This window comes from Mugil cephalus, chromosome 1 (assembly GCF_022458985.1).
Source record: "Mugil cephalus isolate CIBA_MC_2020 chromosome 1, CIBA_Mcephalus_1.1, whole genome shotgun sequence".
Classification (NCBI taxonomy): domain Eukaryota; kingdom Metazoa; phylum Chordata; class Actinopteri; order Mugiliformes; family Mugilidae; genus Mugil; species Mugil cephalus.
In genome coordinates, this window is record NC_061770.1 from 18,682,040 (window position 1) to 18,690,910 (window position 8,871).

Below are 8,871 nucleotides of genomic sequence, written 5' to 3' on the forward strand. Positions count from 1 at the left end.
CATTTTCTGACAGACAATGTGCACATTTGTGACCGCTACAATACATTGGGAAAAGGGACAATATTGAGTACTTTTAATCCCTAGCACCTAGCCTAAAGTAACGTTAATTTAGGCTCGGTGCTAGGGATTAAAGGTGACATGACATTTTATTTTTTAAAGTTTTGCTTTGTTAAACTGCCTGCACCAACTGTACAGTTTTTAAATGAAAAACACAAGCAAATAGACAGTTTCGACAGGTTATGAGATGGAGGGACCACCGAAACTCCGTTTCAGGTTTTCCGAGCAGCACCTGCTAACCGAGAAATTCAATTAAGGACTCCTCTTCCCACTTGGAGCCGGTCTCCAGGGCAGATCTTCCGGGCGACTCGCCCCGTAAGAAATTAGAAAATGCTACAATAAAAAACCCCGAAAAAACTGAAAAAAATATGGGAACTTTAATAATGAAAGCCCTCACGCCGTCCAGCGTAAACACACACACCTCCTTTTAGCTGGAAGTCAGCGAAAAGACAGCGAAGTACCACAGGTAAGAGTTTTCTTTTTCCCTCTCAACTACTGCACACGCTCATTGCATTTCCAAAACATGTCAGTCTGCGCAGACACGGGCATCAAAGTGTCAGCGACAAATGGCATTATCGGGGAGTATTTGAGATTTTTAGCGGCGATACTGAAGGACGGGGAGTTGATGGGAGGACTTGTCGGGGAACGCGGCTTGACTCCCAGCCTCGGTGCAGCGGCAGCGCCGATAGCAGCAGCAGCAGCAGGTCTCCTACAGTCTGAGTCAACCTATAGCGTACCTTTAAAAACACCGGGGAGAGCACCGGGCTTTCCCTTAAACTTTATTTATTCCCACAAATTCAAACCGGAAGAACTGAAACCGCGAAGTTGAGCCAGATAGGTGCAACTTTTCTTTCCACTCTCTATCCAAACAGTTTGTACTTTTCTGCACAGTCCAAAAGCGAGCTCTCCCATCCCCTCTTTATATATTGTTTTAAAAACACACAGCGTGGACGTTTTTATTATTTAGTCAGCTGCCCGGACTCCGCGATATGTTCTGTTGCTTCCATCCAGGTGACACTTCTCCAAAAAACTGCCCAAAAAAATTACGATTTAAAAAAAAAAACGTCACAAACGAGCGACTTTTTGGGTGCGACTCAAGCGCCGAAAGTCCCGGTTTTAGTCGAGAAAAACTTAGTGAAACTTCTTTGGTTGCCATTAAACAGGTAGTAGCGTTCATATAGTATCATTTACTGTAAATAGGGGAACTACTATAAATGCAATCAATATGCAAAGCCTGAATTGCGGAAGTTGTGCTGTTGAAAATTGTAAATGAGTTTTGAATATCATTTTTTGTTTTTGTTTTCATGATCTTGCATAAATACAGTGGTGATGATTTGGGATGTAGTAAGTTACAGTAGAAAAAACAGAAACCCCCTAAATGCATCACCGAAATGTCTACAAATTGTTAATTATTATTAAACTATTTGATCTAAAGCTATTGCAGGTTACAGTCCTCTCTCTCTCTCACACGCACACACACACACACACACAATCTGTATTTGCTAAAGTAAATATAATGCAGTTCCTGCTCTCGGTTACTCTGAGGTAGGTTGTGTGACTTCCACCTACTGCAGACCAAACAACCGGGTAAAAAACAAACAAACATTATAAACTACCCCACTATATTCATTGTTTGTATTTGGTTAGTTGTGATCTCTACAAAACACCACCGTGATGTGAGATTTAATTTGACACGCTTTTGCAAAGGGTCACTGTTTGTTCTCCTGTGCATTCATAAATGTCTGCGCTGTGCGCCTGCCACTGTGTTTGTGATTATTCTCAGGGATGAAGACGAGGACAGGAATAGATCACTGGCACTTTAAACCCGGAGTTCTCATATTCTCGCAGGATCTTTCTCCTTTGCTAATTATTGTGTTGTTTTCAGAGCAAATATGTCATATCCATGGCGACCAGGCAGGTTTATTGTCTCTCCCGTGCAATAGCTCACAAAAGTAATTAATTATCCTTTTTTTCCCTCTCCCCCCCTGTCTTTGGTTAAACAGATCATTCAAGGAAAGCCATCTTCTATATTAAAAATGCCACTGCTAGTACAACACAAGGTAAACATGAAAGTTTTTTTTTTTCTTCAGCTTTTTCAGTTTTGATGCTCCTTTTTGTGTTTTTTTTTCCCCCCATCTGACAAATCAGTTGTAGATTAAACGATTGTATCTTGTGTGAAGGTGCATTATGCGCACAGTGTGTGCTTTTGAGGTATTTTCCATAATGCCCTCATGATGCAGCAGCTGTGCAGCCCTAACTGTTGCAGATGTATTCATGCATGCAAAGCAAGCACACACTTGGCGCTTATACAGGCGAGCTTAAAAAAAAAAAACGCACGTTTAGACATGAAATCCGCCTGCATTTAATGTGTGTTGAATAGCGAACGTTAGCCGGTGTAAAGGTAAGTTTACGTTAGGGACGTGGCTTATTTTTTATGAGGTCAACAAAAATAATAACCAACAGCAGGTGACAGTACAGGGTGCTGCTTAGTGCTCTGCGGGGGTATTGTACATGCACTTTTTGTACGGCCTTGTCCGAAGAGGTGATAAGTTTCCAGCTCTCCGTCCTGTGTGCTCCCTCAGCGTAGCTCTGGAATGTGACGGCATGTGTCTGCTGTCCAGAGGTCCATCTCTGGCTGGACACCGGCCAGCCTTCACTGTCAAGACTGGAGGTGCAGGTTCTCATCTCTCTTCGGCATTGATGAGACACTGTAATATCCATCTGTCAAACACGCTGCCCTTCATGCTGAACTTCTCTATCGCCTTGCTCTCGCCGCCTTCCTCCTGCCACAGCCTTTCATTTTCACGATAGCAAAGCTGTGTAAATCTCATGAGCTGAAAAAGCAGAGGTGATTATGGTCCATTTGTGCTGTTTTAATTGCAATTTGGTTTGGGTTTCTCTCCGTCTCTCTGAAATGGACTTGAAACGTTGCCTGTAGCGCTGTGCCCCCCGGTTCACTGCATTGGTTGCAGAATCTCATTGGTTAATCAGTGCGCGATGCAGCCAACATTCTTATTGCTTGCAGCCCTATCAGTCAGTGAAATGCCTCATGTCTCATAAGTACCCATCTGCATCTGTCAAGGGGTGTGTAGAATTAAACCCATGTGTATTCCTCCTCTGTTTGACCTTGGCTGTGGACCTCAGGTCTTTGATGTCAAATAAGCGCCAGTAATCCCAGACGGCATTTGACAGGCTTCGGGAGCTATTACTTTTGTTTCCCCGGCACATAAGCTTTATCAATTGCCCCCCTTGTAATGATTTTGTATACAAATTCGCACTACCGCAACCATAGTGTTTTTCCTTGTAAAAATATACTGCCTTCAATGCACGCGGTTATACCGGCACAAATAGCGCACATGTTTTTTTAATCATCATTATTGTTTTTATTTTAGTGCTGAGGAAATGTCCTTTTTGCATGCTTGATCAGCCAGTAGAGAAATCCAATATAATGGAGGTTCAAGGTGAATTGCATCCCGTGCATCCCCCCCTCCACCCCCCCACCCCCCTCACCCCCCTCCTCCGACTGAAGGAATATTCCAAAGCAAAATAAACAAATCACGCAGACAACAGTAATATAGGGTTGATTTTGAAGGCATGAAATAAGTATCGATTAAATCCTGCAGTTCATAGATGAAAATGGCCTTTTTGGTAATTTGTCCTGGGTCCTTTCAATACGGCGGAGAGAGAAAGAGAGAAAGGGAGGCACGGGCCAAGGAAGAGGGAGACACTGCAGAAATGGTGGAGAGGAAGTACAGAGAGAGGGATAAGGCAAGAGAGGGAGCGAGAAAGGCTGAAAGAAGCGCATTTGCAGAGTTTAGTAAAGGACAAGCTTCCCCTTTCAGATCTCATTATCATTCTTAATAAGTCTTAAGGAAAGCAGGAGCATTGAGTGTAAATGCACGGTAATCCTTACACTGGCCAAGGTTAGCAGGGACGTCAGCACATGCGAACCGTCCCCAGCTGGCCACTTTGGGACAGGGAGGGGACCAGAGGAGCATAGTTAAGGATAGATGTTCAAGGAGAAAATGAGGACGTTCAGACAGTGCATAAAGGTTGGGCCCTTTCCCCCCAAGCCTGTAGCTTTTCAGTGCCTGCGCCACCTGGCATTTAATGAGTAAACAGTTCTGCATCAGACTCAATATTTGACCATAAGAGGGTGCAACAATTTAGAAGAACGGGGGAATGGAAAGGTGACGGTACACGGGCTGATTAAAAATATAGCTCGCACAGCTTCGGCACCTTTTTCGCCACAAAACATTCGGTTTGGTATTTGCACTAACTGTTGTCTGCAGTGCACGCGCAACTAACTCACTGTTCCTTGGGCGTGGTCCAGAAACAAGCATTAAGAGGAATTGGATGAACTGGTGACCAATTAACTCATTTAACAAATTGCCAGCCACTTGTCATGGTTGTTCAACCATGTTGCTTTAATGGAAATCCAATTCAGTATTTATTTATACACTGTACTAAGTTTACAGTCCGGTATTATGTCACCCTCCACATTATACGGCGTTAGTGATATTAAAGCATTCCTGTTCATTAATCAAGTCAGATGTGAGACATGTCTGGCACATTAATCATAGTTCACAGTTAAACCAGACCAGAAGGTGATTTTTATACTTACAGTAATTAGCACAGTGAGTGTTTTTTTTTTTTTTTTTACTTGTACAATAGCAAAAATGCTACAGTAACAAGCTCTGCAGATATGAGCCTGGTTTTAACCATTGCATATACATTACAAGAACATGAAATGATATGTACACTTACAATATGATAATATACATGCATATCACATAATAAAACACACCACATTTGATGTCTAGGAAGATAAACTTTTGTATTTTACTGAATATGCGACGGGAAGGTCTGTCTTATATAAATAATACAGTTGGCTAGCTCCTCTAAATATGCATTTAGCCAGTGGAATTCAATGTATTTCAGGTATAGTGTTGCATTCTGATTCAAAATTGAGTTTCATTTCCAATTTCATTCTAAATAATAAAAAAAGCAAAATGAAAAGTGTTTTATACGTCTTATTCCAGTGTACTGCGGCCCGTCATAGATTCCTAGTTTTAGTTCTTTTAATTGTAAGTGGATGAAACTAAATGGTCTTACATTCACTTGTTTTTATTTTTACACTCGTATCATCTTTATATGCATCGTATTTATATGCATTTTGTTTTGTATTTTTTGATTCCTGACTCAAGTTCATTCTTATTATTCCGACCATATCAACAATAAGGATGATTCCGATAAAGATCTCTGTTTGACCAACCAGATAAAGAAAACTTAGTGACATTAGGCAGCGATTTAATTTAAAAAACAAAAACGAAAAAACATCAATATAATATGGAAGCGCGCTAAATATTTGTGTTTATGAAACAGTGAATTATGCATCACAATCACTGACCAGAATAGCCACACACAATCAAACAAAGGCATCAAGAAATGCTGCAAAGCTGGTATCAGACAATCTGCGTCATAATACACAATGCCGTCCAAGCGCAGGTCTTTGACATGAAACAGGTACCGGATTCAATTATTTTCTTCCCACAGTCCGAGTTGGGTGGAAGTTAAGTGGTGCTACCCAGCTCATTAGGTCACACTGGAGTTAGTTGCTCCACTTTACCACTGCAAAGCTGATTATTAGATCATTAAGACCGACCTGAGCTTTCCTCTTTGTAGAACTGCTATGTAACTTCTTTTGCGTGCTCTTCTTTAAAAGTAGGCGTGCGTGTTTTTATTTCTGGTAAAGTAATGTATCGCTAAACATTTCGTGACATATTTAACCTTTTCAGAAACACACAAGACGAGTATTGCATTTTTTATCCATTAATGCCCACACAATGTGAACCAACAACATAATTATACTTAACAGATTTTAGTTTAATTAAATGCTGTAGTATCATTTGGGTTGGATTCTATCAGTTTTGCTTCTTGATTTCGTCTGTTAAATATTCATAATTTAGATTCTTTGAGGGGTTGCATGCTACACATTTCACCCTTATTAGCTACTGTTTCAATAATTGTCATTTTTAATAGAAACGCTTTTCCCTTTAATTTCCTTTGATAGTCATGATTGAATTTAAATAGTTTTGAGGTTTGTCCCAGCCTGCCGTTGCCAGACTCAATTTTTATCAGAGTACGAGTCTTATGGGGCATGTTTCAGCATAAACGAACAAAAAAATAATACCTATGCACGTCATTGTGTAGTCTTACAATCAATCAGAGCCATTTTGTTGTGAATAAATTCCACTGAAGTGTGCTCAGATGACATATGACTATGTCGCTGTTACTCTTATGTCTATCACTGCATAATGATCAACCACATCTGATTGGTTGTTGGGACATAATTGGTTTCCAACTGAGCTACTCCAACTTCCCCCCCACAAAAACCTAATTTGCACACAGTCTGAGCTTGCCAGGCTAGGTTTTTACCATTAGTTGGACAAAACAAGCATTATACCTTGAGATGCTTGAGAGATGATACATAAATAATGAGTAATAACAATTACATGATATGTAATTCTGTGGTAACAGTCACAGGATATACATACTGTTGTATATCACAACAGAGGGTATGCACTGACGTCACTGTACCCTGAGGGGCGAGAACATGGTGAAATGTATCAGTAAATACAGGAAGACCAGGGGAAAAAAAGTGGATTAGCTTCAGTTTCAGTTAGTTTAAGTTAGTTTTAGGTAATTTTGTTATGATAAATGTCGCTACTGAGAAGTAGGCTGATGTTAGCCAAACAGTACTGTAGCGTCCAACCGTTTCCATGTTTCCATGTTACCAGTGGAAACACTGAGCTAGCTTTGGCAGACTCATTGCCAGTTCCTGATAGATACTCAGTAGGCGTTGGCTGTACGCTGTTTATTTTGCCATTTTTTACACATATAACCATCTCAAACTAACACATGCTCTGAGTAAAGTTTGTCTAAGATCCGATAAGCAGAATCAAAATCTAATTTTCTAAATGTAATCATAACTTTGGAACAGGTTCCAAGTTGACACTGGCTCCGGCGGCTCTCCGGTCACATGATCAAAACATTTTTTTTCGCAGCACAAAAGCACAGACATAGAATCTGAATTTGTCAAAATGCTTCTTTACAGAGGTGTAAAAGTATACTTCCGGTACTCTCTACGCTGCCTGGGTATTTGAATCTTTATGATGACTCTCTTGGGAATTGTTTGTCTTAATTATCCATTGAGGGAACAACAGTCAAATACGTAAATGAAACTGGAGCTGATGGTGTAGAATGGGTGTGCCCTTTTGTCTCTTTTTGTCTCGCTCAGTGTAATGCCATCTCTGTGGCTTTCTGTCATGTAAAGATGATTTACCAAGAGACAGATGTTCTCAGACCTTTGCTCGTGAGCCGGCACCATTTTGTTCTATTTTTTGCCCTTTTAAAGGTTAAGGAGTGAAACGCTTTCCCAGCGACATGTCAGCCTCTTTTGATTGCTTTGGTGTCGGTTGCTCTCAGGGACTGTATGTACAGTACAGTTCAGATGCTGCACTCCCAGTGGCCTCAACTCTGACTGGGCTTAAAAAACGCTACGCATGAAGGAAGGTTGTAAGAACACATCTTTTTCACCATTCTCTTCTTAAGACTGCCTTTTTTTTTTCTTTTCTTTTTTTTTTTTTTGTTGAGGCATGGTTGGCAACCTGTTCCCATTGCTGCCCCCTCCTTCCCACCAGCCACCAAGCCCCTCCAGGGAGCCTTGGGAGACAGAGAGCCATCACCATGGTGATGTGAACACAGATCCCCTACACACCGGTCCATTGTGACTGGCGTGCGTTGAGGTGAGAGGGAACAAAATGTCACAGCAACAGGTTTTTTTTTTTTTTTTTTTTTTTATGTTTTTGTTTTTGCCTCAGATCTCAGTGGAATTGCGCTCAGATCCGTGTGGAGGGACCGCTGGAGGAGAGACTGTGGGAGTTGGTGAAACCAGTTGATTGGAGAAATGAACAGAGTAACGTGGAAATAGACTGTTATTACTAATAACTCCATGTTTTTGTTTCCCTTTTTTTTTGTTTTTAGCATCTGGGTAAAAACACAAAAGCCCTGTCACCAGGGAATGTCATTATCACTATCTGATTAAATTGTTTTTTTTGCAAATTCTCCAAACAGACATAGCCCAAAGTTAAACGAAACCGACAGGCTTTTTAATATTTTAAAAGGTCTTTTGCGCTTCTGTGGTTTTGAATATTATTTAATCAGCATCAGAGTGTTTCAATTTGGAACTTATTCAGTAATAATGAAGTAGCTTAATTTGGCAGAAATTCTATGCAGTTTTCCTGTATATTTAACAAATAATCTGAATAAATTATGTTTGGGAGAAACCTCTCTTCCCTTTCTGATGGGAATTCCTCTTTTTGGATGTTTACCAATTGCTGTCTCCCATTTCATACACAAAATTGGCCTGATTGAGTCGCTGCAGCAGGATGGAAAACAGCAGCTCCCTGGGCCGAGTTCAGATTTGTCTATGGAAGGCCCTTCATAGCCCAGGGTCTACCCTGCTGCCAGCGGCTTATGGGCCCTCCAGGCTTTCAGTCCGTGCCGACCTTTGACCCTTCTTGATCCGAGCACCTTACTACTGGCTACAGCCCTCAGAGACGGAAGTGTCTAATACATAATGTGGCATCTAAAAGGTAGAGCAGATTTTGCCCCCCAGCCCTGAAGAAGATGTGGGCTGTATCCTGTGACAGGTCCAGGGTTGACCTTAGTGCCAGAGGTTGGGAGGGTGGGGGCCGCCAGTGCCAAAGGTAGCTTCAAATTCACAACCCTAACGTCTGGTGTAATGTCTGG

At 41.3% G+C, this 8,871-nt stretch overlaps 1 long non-coding RNA gene across 1 annotated transcript; it reads left to right on the forward strand.

The window, feature by feature from the left end:
- Positions 1-322: 322 nt before the first annotated feature.
- Positions 323-8,409, forward strand: LOC125007121. The gene is made up of 4 exons (XR_007112657.1): positions 323-523; positions 2,061-2,117; positions 7,714-7,865; positions 7,941-8,409. It is a non-coding gene; the product is annotated as an uncharacterized LOC125007121 (long non-coding RNA).
- The last annotated feature ends 462 nt before the right edge of the window (positions 8,410-8,871 follow it).